Genomic DNA, 23,440 nt, shown 5'->3' with positions numbered 1-23,440 from the left:
CCTGCATACATGGGTATAATCGATATTATGTTACTGCTGAGGTGAACATCGAGACACCATGTGGCTCTGCTATAGTTTCTGTGGGTTTGGTGCCTGGTCTGATGTATGATGCAATATTGGGGAGAGACTTTGCTCACTACTGGAAATTGTGGGAAAGCCGTTTTGTTCCAGAAGTGAACAACCCCGGTCCACTTGAGAAGGTTGTCGATATAGTGGAGGAGGGAGTTTCTTCTGAGTCAGAGTTATTCCCTTTTCCTACTATGGTTGGCGAACTAGAGAATGCGGAGCGTGACGGTGGCCCACCAACTGATGTGCCTCCCAATTAAGGTGGGAAGTGTTGTTGGGCCAGTTGATCGTCTGCCTGATTTAGAGGTCAGAAGAGAGGTCTTTGCCATGGAGCAGTTGAATGACCCTACTTTGGTAAAAGCCAGGGAGAATGTAAAAGTAGTTGATGGTAAACCCATAGACCCTGATAGTCCTTTGTCCTATCCCCACATGGTAATGTGTCAGTATTTGCTATATCAGGTGACTAAGAAGGGGGAAGATATTGTGGAACAACTAATAGTTCCCAAAGCCTACAGAAGAACAGTGTTGGATCTGGCCCATGGTCATATAACGGCAGGCCATCTAGGTGTAGAGAAAACCACTGAGCGAATAATGCAGAGGTTTTTCTGGCCCAGGCTTCATAAAGAGGTATCTGACTTCTGCGCATCCTGCCCTGAGTGTCAGTATCATGCTCCCAGACCACATTTTAAGGGTCCACTAGTTCCATTGCCTATTATAGAGGTGCCGATAGTGAGAGAGCACCTGGAACAGGCTCAACAGGCACAGCAGAGGGTATACAACCGCAATGCTCGGTTACGCAGCTTTGCTCCTAGGTACAGAGTGTTAGTGTTGGTTCCCACTGTGGAAAATAAACTTTTGGCTAAATGGCAAGGCCCCTTTGAAATCTTAGAAAGAGTGGGACAGGTCAATTACAAAGTTTACCAGCCGGGGAAAAGAAAGCCGGAACAGATATACCATAAAAATCTGTTAAATCCCTGGAAAGATAGAACGGTACTGTCGGCCGACCGAGCCCCTCCAGTAAATCTAAAGCCCTATAGGTTACCAGTAGCACAAAGAGAATCGGTGTCGAAAGAAATTAAAAATATGCTAGAGTTAGGGGTTATTGAAGAATCACATAGTGAATGGTTAAGTCCCATTGTGTTGATTCCAAAGCCCGATGGGAGTGTGCGTTTCTGCAATGACTTCCGAAAGTTGAACAGTGTTTCAAAAATTGATGCCTACCCGATGCCACAGTGGAGAAGGAGGTGTTGGCGATAAGGTGGGCATTAGAGGCTCTCAGGTACTACTTGGTTGGAAGAAAGTTCAAATTGATCACTGGCCATGCCCCTTTGAAGTGGATGTCCGAAAATAAGGACAGTAATGCGAGAATTACAAGATGGTTCTTGGCGTTACAAACTTTTAAATTTTCAGTGGAACACAGGCCAGGAAGGCAGCTGGCCAATGCAGACGCGTTGTAATGCATTCATTGTTTGGGGGTTTCAGTTGTTCCGCCCCACAGGTCGAAACAAAGGGGGGGGATATGTGATAGGATCACTGGTAAAGTGGTCTGTGGCAGGTACATTTGTCCCAGATTCCTGTCTTATGTGTTTTAAGCCCCCAGGAGAAAGTCTGCAGTGTAGCAGGCTTGAGTCTCGGCTTTTTGAAAAGCCGGTTTGGGACCTGGGGGTTGTGGGTGAGAGGAGAGGGAGGGCTCCACCCATGGCCACTCCAGGTTTTGGTTCTCGCAGCCTGGTAACAGGCTTGATTGGGTTCCCTCCTGAGAGTGGCCAATATAAGCCTAGTGTGTTTAGGGCTGAGTGTCTCACCTGGGAGAGCAGGCAGGGAGTTTTCTCAGAGACACTTGAAAACCTATCTGTAAGTGTTGTGCTGTGCCTTGGTTGCTGGTGAGGGCATTAGGCCCTGCCAGGTTCTGGTAGTGAGGGAACTACCTGTGAAGTTAGTGCCCCGACAAGGCTAGGATTTATGTTTATGTTTTCTTTATGTTGTTTCTGACATTGTACAATAAAGACTGGTGCCGACCAGCTTGTACTTGCTTCCAGACTGGTGTGCTGCTTCCCTGCTGCTGTGGGTGTGTGTAAGAAAGGAGTCCTTCTACCCAGGAGAGGGAACCCCTAATCTGACTGTGTCACAATATATATATATATATATATATATATATATATAGATAGATAGATAGATATATATATAAATACACACATGTTTGATAATGAATGACAACTTATCTGGAAGTAGTATCTTCGGTCAAATTACCCTTATTGGTTTCATGAAATAAAAAAGAAAAGGGTGCAACATAGTGTACCATTTTTCAACACTGTATGCTTAAAAGATGATTATTATATACCCTTTCTAGGAACACATTTTCTCCACATAAAATCCACAATCACAGGCAATTAAGGTAGAAAAGCAATTATCCTAACAGTGACATAAATGGCTAAAAAACACATGTACGTAAGATTTTAACACAAAAAAGGTTTATCTGTCCACGAGTGGGGGTACAGGTTTTGTGACAGGGTCAGCAATATTCCACATGAAGTAAATGTGGAGTTTACAGATTTCCCAGGTTTGGCAGAGCAAAGGCATTAAGAAAGTATAATGTCCAGTTCAGGTGTTGCCTCAATCACAATCTGGATGGCAGCTGATTACATACACCTGTGTGAGGCTCGTTTAAAAACTGCAGAGACACTGGGGAAACTGAGCCTGATGGGCTACATACACCTGTGTGAGGCTCGTTTAAAAACTGCAGAGACACTGGGGAAACTGAGCCTGATGGGCTTATAGGCCCAGGGGTGAGTAGTTAGGGATCCGGGACTTGCGAGTCCACTGAAGAAATTATTGCTGTTTGGAAGACTGTGTAACGTCTTGCCTGTGAAAGTGCAATATCCTGTCTACCTGCCTGTGGTGAGCAATAAAGCTACTGATGGATTTTACCAGGTCTATGTGATTCTTGTTCACATTATTATAATGACACAGTCGTGTGCTTATACTAAGGCTGCATGTAAAAAACTGCAATTCTCCCATAGAGAATTTTGGAGGGGGGCAGGGTGTTTAAGGGGCAACACCTCTAAAGCTAAAGGAGGTGCTGTAGTCTATGGGGTTGTTTTGGGAAGGCATAACTAAAAGTAGGGAGCAAATGTAGACTTGGGGTTTGTTTTATTAGGTAGCTATTGTGCCAGGGTATGTGCTTTTGGGGTTCAGGTAAGAATGCGCCACTGAATAGATAGGACTTTTCAACTTGTTGTGCAGCTGCAGTAGGAGCCTCCAGCAGGTGTATTCACTGTGGCTTCAATTGGATGAACCAAGATGGCCGCCGTTTGCGGGCGGTAGAGGGGGCCAGGTTTAGGGTGACAGAAGCTGGTGTTTGCTGCAGCCAGGATGTGGGCAGAGGGGGTAGGGATTAGCGGGGGTTAGCTGAAGCTGGGAACAACCAGCACCAGGCTTTTGAGAACCAGTCCTGGTTGCCAAAATACAAGGGACAAATGACGTAGGGGTCCCCCGTATTCAGCGCAACCAGCACTGGGCTCTGTGCTGGCCCTGTTTCTGGAAATACAGGGGGAAAAATGCGTAGGGTCACCCTGTATTTACCAGAACCAGCACTGCACTCTTACTAGCAGGGGGGGTGATGCCACAGCCAGGGGAGCCCTTTCACCAGGCCTCCCAGCCACAACATCACCCCTGATCACTAGTCAGCCCATTCCAGGAATCCCTGGGGAGCTGGGTACCCCGTCAATAAAGGGGTGCACCTCTCCAGGGCACTGCACTCCCAGGCTGATAACCCAAGGCTACCCCCAGCACCCCTGGGCAGTGAGTGTCGGTTTGATTGTGTTGTGTGGTGCAAGGAAAGTTAATATATTGTCTTTTTCTGTGGAACTACAGTTCCCAGCAATCCTCCCCTGCATTCTGGTAGAGAACCACAAGTATCAACATGCTGGGCATTATGGGCCTGCTGGTACTTGTAGCTCCACAGCAAAAGCAATCTTAAAAAAAAAAATATAGAACACACACTGTTGAAAAGTTAAATTTTATTAAAACATACAGTGCACACACACATGTACTCACACATGCACACACTATCTCACATACTCACCTATGTTTCCATGTAGCCATTCTGTCCTCTACTCTAGTAGGTAATCCAATGGAGTACCTGTAATAAAAATTGCATACTCACCTCCTCCTATGCGTGGCTCGGTCCTCTTCAGCAGGCCATCCAGGGTCTTGGCCAAAAAAACGGAGATACCTGGAACCTTGCACATTAGTAGTGTCCTCTAAGTTCAATACTACCCGAAAGACAGCTCCACCCAGCATTTTAATTCCTTTCAAAGATGGCCACCACAAGCCAATCACGGCTTGCTGCATCATCGCCCCACCATCTCGGTTGGATTAAATACTGCCAGTGTGAGATGCTGTCAACTCAGTCGTCAGCCGGGAGCAGCACAGAAGAGCTGCCAAAGATGGAAGATGCCCGGGAAGCCCTAGATGGGCTGCGGTCAGGAAATAGAGCTTAAAGGCTACTGCACCCCAGGTGAAGGTGCTGATAAATAAAATATTTTAAAAAATGGTTTCTTTGTTTTATTTGAATGTTTCTTTTGCAGGGGTACTATGGGTACCAGCAGGCCCATAGTTCCCCACCTGCTGGTACTTGTGGTTCTATAAGTGCCAGTATGTGGGGATACCTGCTGGACCTTTAGTACTACTGCAAAAGATAATATTTATATTTCATATGCACCACACAACACAATCAACCCCGCACCCAACACCCAGGGTGCTGGGGATAGCCCCAGGCTATCAGTCTGGGCCTGGGGTGCTCTGGAGAGGGTGACCCCTTTATTGGGGATGTCCCCAGATTCCCAGGGATCCCTGGCCTGGACTGACTAGCGGTCAGGGGTTATGCTTCGGCTGGGGGGCACGGTGAAAGGGGTCCCCTGGCTGTGGCATCACCCCCCCACTAGAAGGAGTCCCATGCTGGTTCTGGTAAATACAGGGGGACCCTACATATTTTTCCCCTTGTACTTAATGAACCAAGGCCAGCTTAGAGCCCAGTGCTGGTTGCGCTAAATACGGGGGAACCCAACACCATTTGTCCCCTGTATTTTGGCAACTAGGGCTGGTTCTAACTAGCCCAGTGCTAGTTGTGCTTAAGTACAGGGGGCCCCCACATAATTTTTCCCCTGTGTTTAAACACAACCAGGACTGGCTGTTAAAAACCCGCTTGGAAGGGGGGACTTTTTTTTATTTTACACATTTCATTTTTAACATATATGCATAGATGGATCTCACTGCTGTATTTGTGCATCTGTGACTTATTGATTTTATTTTCTCAGGTACATGCACACTTCCAGTGAGTCCTCTGTCGCCCGTTGATTCCCCCTTTGCACTGCAATGCTGCCACTGCTCTACACCACTGCTGCTGCTGCTATCCCACATGCCTATAGCCTGCCTCTGCAGCCGTATCACAATCTACACTTTGGAAACAAGACCGTGAGTGCTGGCTCCTCTTCCACCTGCATTAGTGTACAATTTTGTTGCCATTCTCCCCTGCAGGTGGCCCGGTTTGCTCATCCAAACCCTGACATTTTTAAAAATCTGTGAAATTGCATAGACAAAAAACTTTACGGTTTCACATGTCAAATGGAATACACACATGCAGTCTGTGTAACTGAGGTATGACCAGTTATGTGGCTCAAACACCTCATTTAGTGCCATTAAGGTTTAATTCCAATGTTTTTTGGAGTTTCCATGGCAGAAATTCAATAGGTTTTGTAAATTTTACATTTTCAGATCATGTCCAAGCAGCCTAAATGGGACATGTGAAACCGTAAGGCTTTTTGTCTATGGAATACACATATATATATATATATATATATATATATATATATATATATATGTATATATATATAATCACAGCATAGGCTCGGCACTTGTACACCAATATAAAGCAGTGTGACTTCCGCAATGATCACAGATAGTAGTACACAGGGGCGGCGGCACTCCAAACAATAAACAGTAGAAGCTGGTTATATGAACCTCAAATTTACTTCAACATTTCAATCATTTAGATTTTCATCAGGAAGTATAGACAATACAAAATAGGTCAAACACTTACTTATACATCAACACGAGTGAACACCATCGTGTCTGCAAGTGGCATAGGGCCTGATTCAGAGCCGGACGCTCTGACCAGAGCGCTCACTCTGAATCAGTGCCCTCCTACCGTAAAATGGAGCGGCCTCCTGGCCGCTCGCATAGCTGTGAGTGACCACCCACAGCATATGCAAGCGGCCAAAAAGATGGTCAACACCATCGCAACCATCGGGCTTGCGACGAGACCATTGTGGTAGGGTCTCGTTGCCGCAAGCCCTGGAGTGATTTTGGCTCTATCAGAGCCAAAATCACTCCCACTGACATCACTAGTGATGTCAGTGGGGCCAGACTCAGACGGTAGGCGTTCCCATGGGAACGCCTCCGTCTTGCAACCACACCCCCTGCACGCCCACTAAAGGGGGCGTGCTGTCAGTCACCATCTACAGCACGCCCCCTTTAGTGCGAGATCATAACGACGACTCCCTCCATCATGCGCATGCGCATTGGGGGAACATCGACCCACTTGCGAGCATCCTGCCCTCGCGAGTGGGTCTGAATTACCCCTATAGTCTGACGTCATCACAACACACTCTCAAGTGGGTGTGACGTCTGACGTCCTCATTGCTATGACAACAAGATCAACAGTGAAATAAAATACTCACCAGTCACCAAAGTCATACATAATCAAGACATAAAAACATAAACAAATAGAGAATTACCATGGAGGGGCAAAACAATAAGGCAGGATACCATCAAAATAATAATAATAATAATGCAGACAAACAAGCATGCAATAAAGAAAGCATATATCAAAGACGTTCACAGCTGAGAAATAAGATAGAGACAAGGTAGCAAAGCAAAAAACTATCTCCTGTTTCCAGAAAGCTACACGTAGTGCAGCCTAAGCACTTGTAATTACCGGGTTTCTTGGATAGGAAGTGGGTCTTAGTAGTGGTATTAAAGCCCGAAATGTCATTATGGACTAGCCAATCATGGATATTTTTTCCTCATTTATAGCAGGGTAACAATTTGGTATTGTTTAATGTAGGGAGACTGGTCTCAGACTGTATCATAGGCCAAAACTTCTTTGCCATGTTGACAATGGAGCTACTACCTGCACTAAAACTGTTGACCCAAACCACCCTATTATTAAGTTTCTTATCCTTTGTGCTAGAAGAATGTGGGATAGTTTTGGGGGCAGCAAGGGCTCTCCGCTGGGCATCACGCAGTAATCTAAGAGAATAACCTCTATTAAGGAAGCTATCCATCATGCTCTCCATTTGATAAAGGGCATCTATTGGGTCACTACAGATCCTATGTATTCTCAAATTTTGAGAGTAGGGTAGACCCTTTATTAACTTCCTAGGATGGAAGCTCATTATTGTTTTTTGCATCCCCATATGGGCCACACCTGCATCTTCAAAGCAGCAGCGACAAGCGTGCTTCTGTCTGTTAAAGGGTGGTGTAACCCTCAAAGTGTGCTCCACAAAAAATAAAAAAATCTTTTTTTTTCTCTTTGTGAATTGTGTGGGCGGTAGCCGCAGCTGCATCCTCAAAGCAGCAGCGACAAGCATGCGTCTGTCTGATAAAGGGTGATGAAGCCCTCAAAGAGCGCTCCACACAAAATAAGAAATTCTTCTTTTTTCTGTCTTTGTGAATTGTGTGGGCTGTAGTCGCACCTACATCCTCAAAGCAGCAGCGACAAGCGTGCGTCTGTCTTTTAAAGATTTACATCGGTGACAGCATCCAAGTAGGCATGTCATTCCTGTACTGGCAGGAAAAAGAGGCAATTTGTAGGCCCCTGTACAAACTGGCTCTATTTTACCTGAGTTGCCCCCCCTCCAGTGTGTACTCCGAAAGAGTGTTTAGTGCAGCCTGGAACCTTGTCAGCGAAAGGCGTAGGAGGTTGCTTCCACAAAATGAGGAGAAGATGATGTTCATAAAAATTAATTATCAACTCTTCCAGGGAGACCATCCTCCAAAACGTACAGAGGATCCTGTGGTGGTGGATTCCAGTGGGGACGAATTAATACTCTGTGAGGATGAGGATGTACACAACACTGAAGAGGGTGAGGAATCGGTGGATGAGGAGGATGAGGACGACATCTTGCCTCCGTAGAGCCAGTTTGAGCAGGGACAGATTAATTGCCAGCTTGTTTTGTGGGGGCCCAAACGAACCAATAATTTCAGCCACAGTCGTGTGGCAGATCCTGGCGCTGAAATGTTTGGTTTGTTAAAGTGTGCATGTCCTGTTTATACGACATAAGGGTGGGTGGGAGGGCCAAAGGACAATTCCATCTTGCACCTCTTTTGTTTCTTTGCATTATGTACTGTTTGGGGCCTAGTTTATCAAACTGCCATCCTGTCTGCCACTGCATTTTCACTCCTAGATGGGCCACGTGTTGTGCTGCCCACTCGTGTCGCTTAGCATAGTCATCCAGCTACCTCGGTGCAACCTTTTGGACATAAAAACACTATTGTGAGGTGTGAGGTGTTCAGAATAGACTGGAAATGAGTGGAAATTAAGGTTATTGAGGTTAATAATAGCATAGGAGCAGAAAAACCCACAAATTCTGAGATTTTCGCTGTTTTTTTGCTTTTTTTCAAAGAAATACAGATCCAAAACACAAAACCGAGAACCCAAAACACGGTAGGGTGGTTCTGGCAAAGCCAATCTAGATCCAAAACACGAAGAAAGATCCATATCCAAGACCAAAACCCGAAAAGTAGCCGGTGCACACCCCTAATATATATATTGTGATAGGGACACTGGTAAAGTGGTCAGTGGTAGATACATTTGTCCTAGGTTTTTGACCTATGTTTTGTCTAAAAAAAAACCAGGAGAAAGTCTGCAGTAAAGAAGATTTGAGTGATGGCTTTTTGAAAAGCTGGTTTGGAACATGGGGGTGTAGATGTGAGGAGAGGGAGGACTCCATCCACAGGCCACTCCAGGTTTTGGCCTTTTTGTCCTGTTAGCAGGAACTGGCTGATATAGGATATGTGTGATTGTAAGCTAGTGTCTCATGCCTGGGAGAGCAAGCAGACTGTCTGGCTCAGAGACACTTGATGAAAACTACCTGTAAGTTTTGGTGCATAAGTTTGTGTTGATAGTGTTAATAGTGGAGGCAGTAGGCCCCACTATTTCTTCAGAGAGGGAACCTCTTGTCTAGTTAGCACCCAGATGGGCTAGCGCTTTTCTTTATGTTTCGTTTTCCTTTTATGTTGCACAATAAAGACTGGTGCCGCCAAGCTAGTACAAGACTCCAGACTGGTGTACTATTTTTCTGGCTGCTGTGTGTGTGAAGTGGGAGTCCATCTACCCCAGGAGAGGGACCCCTAATCCGGTCATGTTACAATATATATACATACACATTCCTTCCATACCTATATATGTGTGCACACTGTTGGCTACATATATATATTACAATCTCCAAAAAATTAGGGTGCCCTCACCAGACTTCAAGGAATGTTGATAAAATGTTTGATTTTATTTAGGTCATCTTAAAAGTACAGCCATCGACATTTCGGTCCAGTCCAAGGATCTTGACAAAGGTCCTTGGACTGGACCGAAACGTTGATGGCTATACTTTTAAGATGATCTAAATAAAATCAAACATTTTATGAACATTCCTTGAAGTCTGGTGAGTGCACCCTCATATTTTGGAGATTGTCTTTTGGCAAGGTGTTTACCTTGCTTGGGTCAGCTACCCCAGCATTATATTTCACAAGGCGTGAGTGTGGACACTATGTGTTTTTTCTCTATATATATTACAGTATGATATACTTTACAAATATATATATATATATATATATATATATAGATCTAGTAACACAATAGTAACTGCAAATATCACAGTAGGTGTCACAGAGTAAGATATATATATATATATATATATATATATATAGATGCATGTATACAATATGATGTGTGTATCTTGCTTCAGCAACACCTACTGTAACATATGCACAGGATTGTTTGAGGGAGGGGTCCCCAAACCAAGCCCCATAAGGTCTAAATCTGGCTCTGCACTGAAGCATACCAGCTATCTAAATCTAGTCCTACCCAAACTATTGAAGATCTATATTAGAGAAAGAGACTAACATTTGATACTATGGTCTCCCATTATATGATCGATCACAGTATGCTCGGGACTTCAGATTTCATAAATTGGGGAACAAGACTGGTCGCCTGCTGTCTAACCTATTACAGGGATCACTCTCTCCTTTGTAAAATCATTGCAACAACCTGATGACACCAAGACTCACTCAAGGAAACAAATTTCAGAGATCTTTGGGGCGGGATGTAATAGCGTGCGAGATCATGCAAACTCACATTTTTCAAAGTTGCATCCAGATATTTTTACCAGTTTGTACATACAACTCGTGCAATGTAATAGGGTGCGAGTTCGAAACTCGCACATAAAACATTACTATTATCTCTCCAAAAAATAGACCAAGGTGAGAATGGAGAGATGTATGGGACAATTTTTAAATGTTTTAGAATTTTTTTTAAAAAGGAATCTTTCAATCCATAAACATATATAAATATGTATATAAGTGTAAAATCACATTTTTAAGAATGTAAATACTCATATTTATGTAATTTTTTCTAAGTGTATAAATACCATTACCCAAACCCATAAACTGTAATGTTTTTCTGAATTAATGTTTCTAAACATTTGTACAATTTTAATATAGTTCAAAATAAACTTTTCAATCTAAATTTAGTTTAGAAAGAAAGACAAACACAAATTTTAATTAATCCACTAGGTAATATTAATGAGCGACTGAATGATAACGATATCGTTGTCGTTCAATCGCTCATTAATCATGCATAAATCGTGCACTATAATGTCGGAAATGACCAGCAATGCACGCTCCTGCTGTTTGTTTCTGACATCAATCATCGCTTGAACATGCAGGTCAAATCTGCCGATAATGACAGATTGACCATGTCCAGGGATGAGGGAGGGTGCCTACACTGAATGACATATCGGTCAGTGTAGGCACTGCAGGGGAAGAGGAACGACTTTATGATTACAATGTTGTAATCGTTCTCTTGTTCCACTATCTACTAGTGGATGTGCCCCTTTACTTTACTGAACTGGTAAGATATCTGAAAAAATAACAACCAATTTTTTGGTAAATAAAATTTACTGTGATGCATATGAGCCTCTACCCCTCCCTGCCCCTTTAGTTGCTCCCCCATGTACAGGCACTTCTTCTCGGGGGACTGATTGGTGAGGCCGTTTGGGGACTGGTGGCTTGTGAGCTAGGTGTAGAGGTTGATGGCACTTCCCTAAGGGCCCTTTGTGCCTCCAGCTCACTTTGTAATGCCACAAAGGTCTGTGTTTGTTCCTGTATGGCTGCATTTTGGTCTGTGGCGGCCTGTGTTAGCCCCACCAGATGCCTACTGAAGTCACTGGCCATATGGATTTGGGTCCCCAGGGCTACTGCGGAGGTCCTATTTAGCTTACTGAGCTGGTGTGTGATGCTGTCCATTTGTAATTTTTGACTTTCCATGTACTGCATCTGGTGTTGACGGAAGCTGTGCAGGGACAGAGCCAACTCATCTGCACTGGAGGTGGGTGGCTGTGCAGCTTGCTGTGTGGGTGGAAGTTGCTGCAGGGTAGGTGGGATTTGGCTTGTTGCCTCAGCCTCTTCCTCCTCCTCAGATGTGTAAGACACCAAGCCAAAATGTGTGTCTGGGACCATGGACGCTGATGGTGTTGGTCGCGGTGGTAGCACAGAAACTCCTGATGGTCCTGAAATGTAAATGTGTTAATATAGTATAACTATAATGTTTAAAAGTCTATTTGAAATAATTTTGGATAACTAACAACAATGTTTGTGTTTCAAATATCTATGCTTAAAGGCAGGTACATTCAGTAGTGACTGCAATAAAGAGACACAACAAGTGTATCTTCATATTAAATGCAACATTAGTGTCATTACTTGTGACACTGTAACGTTGCATTTTGCATGCAGATACACCCGCAGTCTGACAAAAAATATAGGCATGCCGCATATCATTAGAATCAGCAGAAGCTGCTTGTGCTTTACATTGATGTGCAAATAAAACACTTTGTTAAAATTAAAATGGTGAAAAATAAAAAATATGGCATGGCAAAATTATAAAGCCTGTTTAACATGCAAGGAGGCCAGAGGCGTAACTAGACTTTTGGTGCCCTGTGCCAGAAAGAGCATTTGTGCCCCGCCTATATATCAAATAGGGACATAACGCACCTGAAAAAAGGCCATGGCCTCATTGGGAAGGGCCAGGGAAGAGACAGGGGAGACCAGAAGATGCTGTGGATAAAATTAGAGGAAGCTTTAAATGATAATGATAATAAATAGAAAATTGACAGGCCCAAACAGCGCCCCCTGCACTGTGGTGCCCTGTGATATGGCACAGATCGCATTACCCTAGTTACGGCCCTGAAGTAGGCTATATGTATGTGTACACATCTCTATCACTACCTTTTAAATAATAGTTTCAAAACAATAATATGTTGGGCCCATAATGTCACAATGCTAAGTTTAATTAAGTAATGTGACATTTATTTTTGATTCTAAACAAGAATCAAAACTAAAAATGTGAGACTGTGTAACTGTTTTTTTTTACATTTTGTTAACTCACCAGCCTCCTCCATTGACCTTTCCATGCGAGGTCTTTTTGGAGTTTTGAGAGAGCCGTCTGTCACAGAAAGAAGCTAATCAGCGTTAAGCCCATTGAAAATAGCACAAAAGAAGAAAAGAAGATGGTGCCCATCATCCCCCGCCACCTGACACCACCGGCACCCCCGCTGCCAACACCGGCGGCACCCCCACTGGCAGCATCCCCCGCTGCCAACACCACCACTGCCGACACTGCTGCCCAACGTACTGAGGACACTGTCAGTGACCCCCACACTGCCGACACTCCCACACTGAGGACACCACCAGCACCCCAGCACTGTCGACACAGTCAGCAAACCTGCACTGAGGACACTGCTGGCACTGCCGACACAGCCAGCAAACCTGCAATACAACACCACTGGCAACCCCGCACTGCCGACACAGCCAGCAAACCCGCACTAAAGACACAGCTGCCACACCCACACTGCCGACACAGCCAGCAAACCTGCACTAAGACACCGCTGGCACCCCCGCACTTCTGACACAGCCAGCAAACCTGCACTAAAGACACCGCTGGCACCCCCGCACTGCTGACATCACCGATACCCTTCACTGAGGACACTTCCAACACTGCCATTCCATGTACTGAGGACACCGTCAGCAACACCGCTCTGCCGACACTGTTGTCACAGTAAGTGCACTATTGATGTATCCAACCCACACTGTATAACACACTGTATCCAGGTTCGAAATCAGAAACTGAACTGCCACATGTTAGTGCCGCCCACTTTGTCACTTAGCTTAGTCAGCCAGCTAGCTGAATGCAAACTTTTGGCCTTAACTAGATGAAGCAAATAATTTTGTGAGGTGGTCAAAATTGATTGGAAATTACTGGAAATAAATGTTATTGAGTTTAATTATACTGTAGGAACAAAAACAGGCCCATTTTATGTGATTTTAGCTCTTTTTATGATTTTTTAAGAAAAAAATCCAGATCCCATACCAAAACACAAAAACAAAACACGGAGGTGAGGTTTTGGCAAAACCAATCCAGATCAAAAACCAGGGTAGATCCAGATCCAAAACCAAAACACAGGGGTCGGTGCACATCTCTAGACTGTGCCCCAAGCAGGCAGGGAAAAACAGGTAGAATTGCACGGACCAGGGCACAATTTTCATCATAACTGAAGCATATATTATGCCCAGTCCGTGTTTTCCCAGGGGGCTGGGGGATCTTCATCCACCCAATCCTCAACACTACCCTCATCCTCAGACTCCACCTCATGCGCTTCCTGCTCCTCACTGTCCTGCTCCTCCACCTCTTCACTGCTGACCTCACCAATCTCATGTTGCAATACATCCTCATCCACAATCCTGACCACCATCACTGCTTTTCTGGATGCCATGCTGCAGCACAATAACTAAACAAAAGTTTTTTTTTCTCTGTCTCACCACTCTTTCACAAAACTCCTCACTAACTATCAAAGGACAAAATGGAGGACATAGGGTTTACATAGGGTAGGCGTCAGGAGACTTTTGAGGGCCAATGAGTGACTTAGTTTAAAACTCTCTATAACACTAAATGAAACTCGCATTCTGGTTGGTCCAAAAAACGCATACTTCCTGAACTGTGTTCTCGAGATAACACGCACGCGAGTTCATTGTTTTGCTGAAAACTCTCACCCTATTACATTGCGCGAGTTGCAGGAGAAACACGTACAAAACAAATGTGCGAGAATGTGTGAATTTAAAGATGACTAAAAACTCGCACATTATTACATCCCGCCCATGGTTCTGATCTACCAGCAGTTCGGAATTTGGATATCAAATCTAAATTTTGGGTTTTAGATACCAAAAATTACATGATTTTAGCTGTTTTTAAAAACTTTTTATCATTAAAAAAAAAAAAATCCAGATCAAAACCAAAACACTTGAGGGTGGTTTTGCAAAGCCAAAACATAAAGATGAATCTAGATCCAAAACCAAAACACAGGGGTCACCGCACATCTCTAAATAATATTAATTTATAAAACGAATGTACATGATCTTACCTAGATCCAAGAGAATATAAACTATTCTTTCTTTATTTTGCTCTCCTTTCTTCTCTCAACTAATGTCTCCTGTGTTGCTATGAAAGTTGTGCAGGAGACCAGCCTAGTAAGGGAAAATGGTGGCAGGTGAGGTGCAGCATAAGGGCATGTCTGGAAGAATAGAGGACATATTTAACAACAAGCCCATCAGTAACATGGGGTAACTGGCAGCAGGGACCATTGTAGTAGTAGTAGTAGTGAGGAGGAGCATGGAAAATGTGGTCCTGTAAGCAGGGAAATTGAGTGTCAAAGATGGTGTGTCATGTATAAGTAAGGGTGATTATGGGAGATAAGATGAAGTTTCAAAAACATTTGAAGAAACTAGAACAAGGTTGGCAGAAGGAAACTTCAATTTAATGACATTTACTGTATATGCAATAGGTTATGATACAAAGGACAAGTTGGCAATGTATTGTGTTTTAATACAGTAAGTAAAACTTCACCATAATTTACACAGCCACATTATTTCTGAGCAGATGAGCTGAAATGGGAAGTTCTACAGTCAGTGATAAAATCCATTATGGTGGTCTACTAAGAATGTCTAAAACAAAATATAATGATTGCCCCCGGTCTTAGCCCAGGACAGCTCATAGGGGCATTAGCCTGGTGTTCAGAATCCATCTTGGTGGGGGTTGCACAATTTCTGTTCATTGGTGGGTGCACTACAGTTCAAGGAGCAACCTCTTCAGCCACCAATAACTCAGCATTATATAACTATAGCACCTGGAAATGCACAATTATATCACCAGTGAATGCATAGGATTAAACAACTAATACCACAAATAATTATATGAGCAATGAGCAAAGATAATTATATCAGCAGTGACCACTCAGAATTATAACATAAGTATTTTCTCATGATAATCAATGCCTAAGGCAACATCATGTGAACCTAAAGTGAGTATATCATTGGAGTAAGGACGTGTCCTAAGTGTATGAATTCTCTCTTAAAGCCATTACATTCAGTAATAAAATATGCTCTTTAAAGTACTACAGAAGATGGTCCACAGAATATTTTATATTCATATAGAGCTGTACAACTTTCTATAAGTGACTGAATACCCCATGTGCTCCACTCCTTAATCAGAACAACATTCATAATTCAGGGATATCCCTCCACTGATCAGGCTCCCAGAGATGACCTGTGGCAGATATTTGATTGCAGCAGAGCGCAACCTCACTAAGTCACCGGCAGTTGATGAGTTGGCTGCCTCTGAAACTTGACACCCACATGCTGTGCTCAATGTCCATTTGTCTTCAGTTCACATGACTGATCCTAACCCAAGGCAATGGGGCCATGAGGCATTATTTGTTTATCTGCTGCACTGAGAACAGACAGGTCCCCTGGAGTTGAGTTATGACTGCATAAAAAAGGTGTTTACTTATCCCCTGCCCGACCAATCTACAGGAGTCAGACATGAAACCTAGCTTCTATGCCCCTCTTAGCATGTCTATCCATAGTAGGGATGTGCGCTGACCCCTGTGTTTTGGTTTTGGATCTGTATCTCTTTCAAAGTTTTGGATCTGTGTTTGGTTTTACAAAATCACCCTTGCGTGTTTTGGTTTTGGATCTATATTTTTTCCCAAAATTATGTAAATAGCTAAAACCACATAATTGTTCCAACAGTAATATTAACCTTTCTAACAATCATTTTCAGGCATTTCCAGGCATTTTTAACCATTTCACAGCTCAAAATATTGATTTCACTGTTTTTCACCAATATAGGCCAAAGGCTGCAGCGAGCTGGCTGGCTAAAGTAAGCAACAGAGCAGTGGCACAAATGCACAGCAATTTAAAAAAATCTAGGACATCTATGAATGGACATGCTGTGCTCACTGTCCATTTGTCTTCAGTGCACATGAATTGGTCCTGACCCAAGGCAAAGGGGATAAGGCCATGAGGCATTATTTTCTTCTCTGCTGCACTGGGAACAGACAGGTCCCCTGGAGTTGAGTTATGACTGCATAAAAAAGGTGTTTACTTATCCCCTGCCAGTCCAATCTACAGGTGTCAGACATGAACCCTAGCTGCTATGCCCCTCTTAGCATGTCTATCCATAGTAGGGATGTGCGCTGATCCCCATTTTTTGGTTTTTGATCTGTATCTCTATCAAAGTTTTGGATCTGTGTTTGGTTTTACAAAACCACCCCTGCGTGCTTTGGTTTTGGATCTATATTTTTTCCAAAAAATTAGATAAATAGCTAAAACCACATAATTGTTCCAACAGTAATACTAACCTTTCTAACAATCGCTTTCAGACATTTCCAGGCATGTTTAACTACTTCACAGCTCACAATATTGATTTCACTGTTTTTCACCAATATAGACCAAAAGCTGCAGCGAGCTGGCTGGCTAAAGTAAGCAGCAGAGCAGTGGCAAAAATGCACTGCAGTTTAAAATCATATAGGACATCTATGAAACATTGCCACACAGCAGTGGCAGACAGGATGGTAGTTTAATAAACTATAATAATTAGAGATGTGCGGTTCGGTTCTCCAGAAATCCAAATCCACACAAATTTTGTGAATCCAGGTAAAATCAGAGTCACGGTTCTAATCTACTGAGGAGATACGGGTAAATCCGGATCGCGGTTCTGATTTTTTTGCGGTTCAGAATTCAGATTTTAAATCCGAATTTTGGGTTTTGTATTGCATGAATTACATGGTTTTAGCTGTTTTTTAAACTTTTGATCTATTTTTATAAAAAAAAACAGTACCAAAACACTTGAGGGTGGTTTGCAAAACAAAATCCAGATCCAAAACCTTGAAGGAGATACAGATCCAAAAGGGGTCAGCGCGTATCCCTAATAATAATGTCAGTCGGCAATGTCCCAAATTGTGTAAAATATAAAGAAAAGAGGTGCAAGATGGAATTGTCCTTGGGTCCTCCCACTCACTCTTATGTGGGATATTAAAAATTACATGCACAGTTTAACAAACCAAGCAATTTAGAGACAAGGGCTGACACTTTTGTGGCTGAAGTCATTGGTTTGTTTGGGACCCCACAAAACATTTTTTGGAAGGACTACAGTACCTTCAATTATTAAGGAGGAGGTAGTTGATGAGGGTGTTGGTGGTAGAAATTGCATGTGCTGGTCCAAACTGTTGGTAGCTGATACTGGACTGCTTGTTATTAATTTACAAATTATTATAGTTTTGTTAAACAAATTGCATAAACTCACTGCAAATGACATAACAGGTAGGAGGTGCCTAGATGGTTAACATCCCTTCCTCTGCTAACTTTGGATTTACAAATGAAACAAATGCCTTCACAACTGTTGTCAGAATTTAGAGTAAAATAATTCCACACCCAAGACGTGGCTTTTCTGGCTTTCTTTTTATCACAAGCAAAAACTGTTGCCACTGGTTGCTGATTTACACAAACAACATCCTCATTAGCATCAGATAGGACACAAATTTTATCCTCATCCTCCTTTTGCACTTCCTCCACACTACCATCCTGATTTTCTATTTCACCATCTGTGCAACTGGGTGATAGCTGTTTTACTTACTTCCTATATCAAAGGATTGTTTAATAGTCAATTGTTGTTTTTTTAAATTGCTACTAGTAGTAGTCTTCTTGGTCCCTTTCTGGTATAAAGATCCACCCCTAGCAGCAGCAGCAGCAAAAGGCATAGCACTCAAGGATCCTTCTAAGGAATCACAGATGGGAGAAGAGTCAGTCATGTTTATGAAATTGGATGCATCAGGGCTACTTCTGATCATTATTGAGGATGTTGACGATGCAGGTGTTGGTGGTGGAGATTGCAGGCACTTGGATCTAACAGAGAGAAAGGAGCAGCTAGATATGCTGGACTAATTGTTACGTTTTTAGCCAAAGTTTCTGAATTTTGCAAACACTCTGGAATTTGATGAATGCACTGCAAGTGACTTAACAGAGAGGAGGTTCCTTGATGGTTAAGGTCCTTACCTCTACTCACTCTTTCTTGGCAAACATTACAGATGGCTTGACAACTTGGGTGGATTGTCAATTTGGGATTTGGGTGGAAATAATTACACACATGAGAATTAAATTTTTTGGCCTTTTTCCCTGGCATTACAACAATGGGCTTCTTCATACCATGGGCAAAAACTGTTGCCTGATTTACATAACCAATGTCCTCAGCATCAACATCCTCATCATCCTTGTTAGCACCAACTACAGAAATATCCTCCTGGTCTAATCCCATAGAAGCATCCTCAATTTCTACATCAGCATGTTGATTTGTGTTGCTCATCCCCACATTTGCAGAGGGCACACAAATGGCGGAAGGAGGATCCTCTTCATCTACAGTATTAGAAAGGTCATGCTTACACATGGCAACTGCAGACACACTTGGACTCTTCCCAGGAATCTGTGACACTTCTGAGCACAAAACTGTTTCATGTGCCTAAGCGATTTCTTTTTGACACTTCAAAGGGAGAAGGGCTTACATCATCATATGATGCAGAACCACCAGTCATAAATAAAGGCCAAGGCCTTATCCTTTCCTTGCCACTTCGTTTAGTAAATGGCTTATTGCCAATTTTTTGTTTCTCTTCAGCAAACGTAGATTGTTTTTACTTTAACACTGTAAAACATTGCTTGTTTGAGTTTGACTTAATCCCTTGAGCATCGGCCTTCATAAATGAAATTGACGGACTTGCACCATCATCATGACTGCTGGCAGCAGCTGCAAGACTGGTATGTGGTTCCTGCTCTGCTCTCGTTTGATCATCATGTATATCAACAATCTTACACTGTTGTCTGACCGGCAGTGTCACCGAACAATATTTTTTTTTTACACTGGGGAAGAGCTCCTCTGAATGAGGCAAGAGACCCTTGATGAACAACACAGACAGCACCCCTTTTTTATCGACAACAAAGCACCCATCGAGTGCGGACAGACTACCTGCAGAGTCACAAATACGTGGACTATAAACTGTGGCAGTGTCAACGTACAATAATAGCACAGCTAAGTTGCTAACACACACAAAAAAGCACTTTTTTTTTACACTGGGGAAGAGCACCCCTGAATGAGGCAGCAGCCCCTAGATCAGGGGTCTTCAACCTTTGGTCCTCCAGCTGCTGTGGAACTACAGATCCTAGGATGCCCTGCCACAGTTTTAGTATGCTGTTATATCAAAAAGGTGGCAAAGCATGCTGGGATGTGTAGTACCACAGCAGCTGGAGGGCCAAAGGTTGAACCCTGCCCTAGATGAACACAACAGACAGCACCCCTTTTTAATGGACAACTAAACACCCATGCCGAGTGCGGACAGACTACCTGCAGAGTCACAAATACGTGGACAATAATAGCGCAGCTAAGTTGCTAACGCACACACACAAATAAAGCACTTTTATTTTTTTTTACACTGGAGAAGAGCACCCCTGAATGAGGCAGCAACCCTTAATGAACAACACAGACAGCACCCCTTTTATTATGGACAACAAAGCACCCCTGCCGAGTGCAGACAGACCACCTGCAGAGTCACAAATGCATGGACAATACACTGCAGCAGTGTCATCGTACAATAATAGTGCAGCTAAGTTGCTAATGCACAGACACACAAAAATGTATTTATTTATTTTTGTGGATTGATATTGATGTTATTAATTTAATTTCACTTTTAGTATTTTTTACACTGGGGAAGAGCACCAATGAATGAGGCAGCAATTCCTTGATGAAAAACAAAGACTGCACCACTTTCTCTTGGACAACAAAGCACCCCTGCTGAGTGTGGACAGACCACATGCAGAGTCACAAATACAGTACGTGGATCTAGGCCTGGACTGGGACTAAAAATAGGCCCTGGCATTTAAAGCACATAGGCCCACCTCACGTGAACACCTGTCTCCTGACATAGACTCCTCCCCTTACTATTCCTGACTCTCCCACTTCTTATTCTATGCTGTTACAAATATTATTAATATTAGAACACCATACAAGTATACATTATTCTCTGTATTAAAATACACACAACAGGAGACATTCTGCAAGGGATTCAAACATGTGCCATAATCAGACATTTGGTATTTGGTTCATTCTGTTAGATAAAGCCAGAACTTCATTTGGTGTATGTTACAAACAAGGATCAGGGAAGGCATTTTCCCAATTGACCAAGCCCCAGCTTAGCAATTATCTAAGATTAGATAGTATCACTATAGGAATTTTTTAGTGCAGGGGTGCTGAATACAGAGGATAACACCTCTCTGCCACCAAAGCCATTACTACACATTTTGGTGCCCTGTTTACATAAAGAACATTGGTGCCGCCATACATAACTGAAGCAGGTAGAGTGCACGCCGAAGGCGCGCTCCAAGAAATACAGGTTTGGCTTCGCTGGGAAGGGGCATGACCACACAATAGTACTGCCAAATTAAAATTATACCACACAGTAATGTACCTTATTCACATTACGCCACACAGAGCCCTTTCACATTATGCCACACAGTAGTACTCCTTAAAATTAATTATGCCACACACAGGAATGCCCCTTAAAACACATTATAGAAAATAATGAGTAATAGCACTGCACACATGGGATTGATGTAATAGGCGAGGTGTGCTGCATCTATAAAGAAGGGTGCCCCCCCTACTGTATATGTACAAAAAGTTAAGAGGAGTAGTAAATGCGCTCATAACTCTTCTATACTGTGCAGCTATACCGCCTGTCATGTCAGCTCCATAATTGACCAAAAAAGGGTTATTATTACTAAATTGTAAAATAATGAAACTTTTATGCAATCAAATCTCAAGATACATGTACATATTTGACCTGATAAACTGAAAGTACATATCAGGTCAGGGGGAAATATGGAGTGTTAGATGGTCATGACTAAACACAATAAACAGTAGGATACTTGTTCAGAGTAGGAAACAAAAAAAATTCAAATTTAAATATAGCACTGGAGTCGCTGTAGATTATAGTCCACCCAAGTATGTCTAATGTAATAATAACGGTGATGCGCAGAATGGTTTAAGAGTCAGTACTTGGAGAACTTTGGTGTGGAGCTGGAGCGGTGTCCCGCTACTCACCCCTCTAGATGTGGTTAGTCCTTGTGATGCCACAGTGAAGCATTCGTTGCCAGGGATGATCAAGGTGGAATACGAGGTAGACCGGGGTGGTCAAAAAGCAGGGACTCCAGACAAGGGCACAGACACTGACAGTGCAGCCCAAAGCTGCACCTGGTTGAAACACCCCTCACTGTCCATGGGATATCAGCTCTGTGCCCTCTGCCCGGGGAGAGAATGTAACTGGTTTCAATGGTCAGGTCTCCACACATTATGCATTTTGAAAACACATTATGCCACACAGTAATGCCCCTTAAAACACATTATGCTACACAGTAATGCCCCTTAAAACACATTATGCCACACAGTAATGCCCCTTAAAACACATTATTCCCCTTTAAAACACATGAAGTGTGTATATGTCTCCTCTCCGACCAGCAGCTTCGACCCCCCCAACATGTCCTTATAGCAGCATCTCCCTGTCACTGTGTCTCTCCATTCCCTCCAGAGTAAATCCCCCATCCCTCTAGCAGCAGCTCCCTGTCCATGTGTCTCCTCTACCACCATATTCCAACCACCCCATCCCTATAGCAGCAGCTCCCTGCCCCGTATCTGATGTCGCAACCATGTGACCATTATGACAAGGCTGGACAGCTACCAGTGTTTCTAAACACATGGGCATGGGGAGGAAATATTAACCGTGCCCAAAGTGTGGTGAGCAAACACTTTTGGCCCCTGTTCTAAACCTTGCCCCTCCCCTTTGGTTTCCGGGCATGTGGTTTAGACAACAAAGGTCCTGTGAAGCATCTAATTCTAGACCTAACCCCATCCTTATAACAGCAGCTCCCTGTCTTATATCTCCTCTCCCACCTGATGACCTCCCTCCCCCATCCTATATCACCAGCTCCCTGTCCTGTGTCTCTTCTCCCACAAGATGCCCCCCATCCCTATAGCAGCAGCTACCAGTCCTGTGTCAACCTCCCCCAGCAGATGATCCTCCCATTCCTATAGCAGCAGCTCTGTCCTGTCTCCTCTCCTACAAGATGATCCCCCCATCCCTATAGCAGCAGCTCCTCTCCTGTATCAACCTCTCCAAGCAGATAGTCCCCTCATCCCTATAGCAGAAGCTCCATCCTGTGTCTCCTCTGCCAACAGATGACCCCCCTCCCCTGTTGTATAGCACCAACTACTTGTCCTGTGTCTCCTTTCTCACCAGATGATCCCCCCTTCCCTATAGCAGCAGCTCCTTGTCCTGTGTCTACTCTCCCAGTAGATGATCCCCCCTTCCCTATAGCAGCAGATCCCTGTCCTGTGTCTCCTCTCCCATAGATGATAACTCCCCCCCTTCTCTATAGCAGCAGCTCCCTGTCATGTGTCCCCTTCCCTCTCACCCTCCCTGTATGTATAGTAGCAACTCCCACTAGTTCCTTATCGCTCAGTCTCCCCCCACTCACCTTCTATGTCTTCTTGGATCCTGTCCTCTCCTGGTCCCAGCTTCTCTTCGTGGCTCCTCAGCAGCAGCAACAGGAGGGGCTGGCTGGCAACTTTCAGCCTAGGGGACAATACCAGCATTTGGCCCCAGCTTTTCTACTA

General features: G+C 43.6%; 1 pseudogene; it reads left to right on the top strand.

Annotated features, from left to right (window-relative positions):
- Positions 1-14,929: 14,929 nt before the first annotated feature.
- The window catches only part of LOC148532123 (uncharacterized), a 65,315-nt pseudogene continuing 56,804 nt past the window's right edge, over positions 14,930-23,440 (top strand).

The sequence above is a fragment of the Taudactylus pleione genome, unplaced genomic scaffold, assembly GCF_031769625.1.
Source record: "Taudactylus pleione unplaced genomic scaffold, aTauple2 ptg000083l, whole genome shotgun sequence".
NCBI lineage: Eukaryota > Metazoa > Chordata > Amphibia > Anura > Myobatrachidae > Taudactylus > Taudactylus pleione.
Note: the sequence above shows the minus strand (reverse complement) of the source record. Positions and strands in the feature narration are given on the sequence as shown.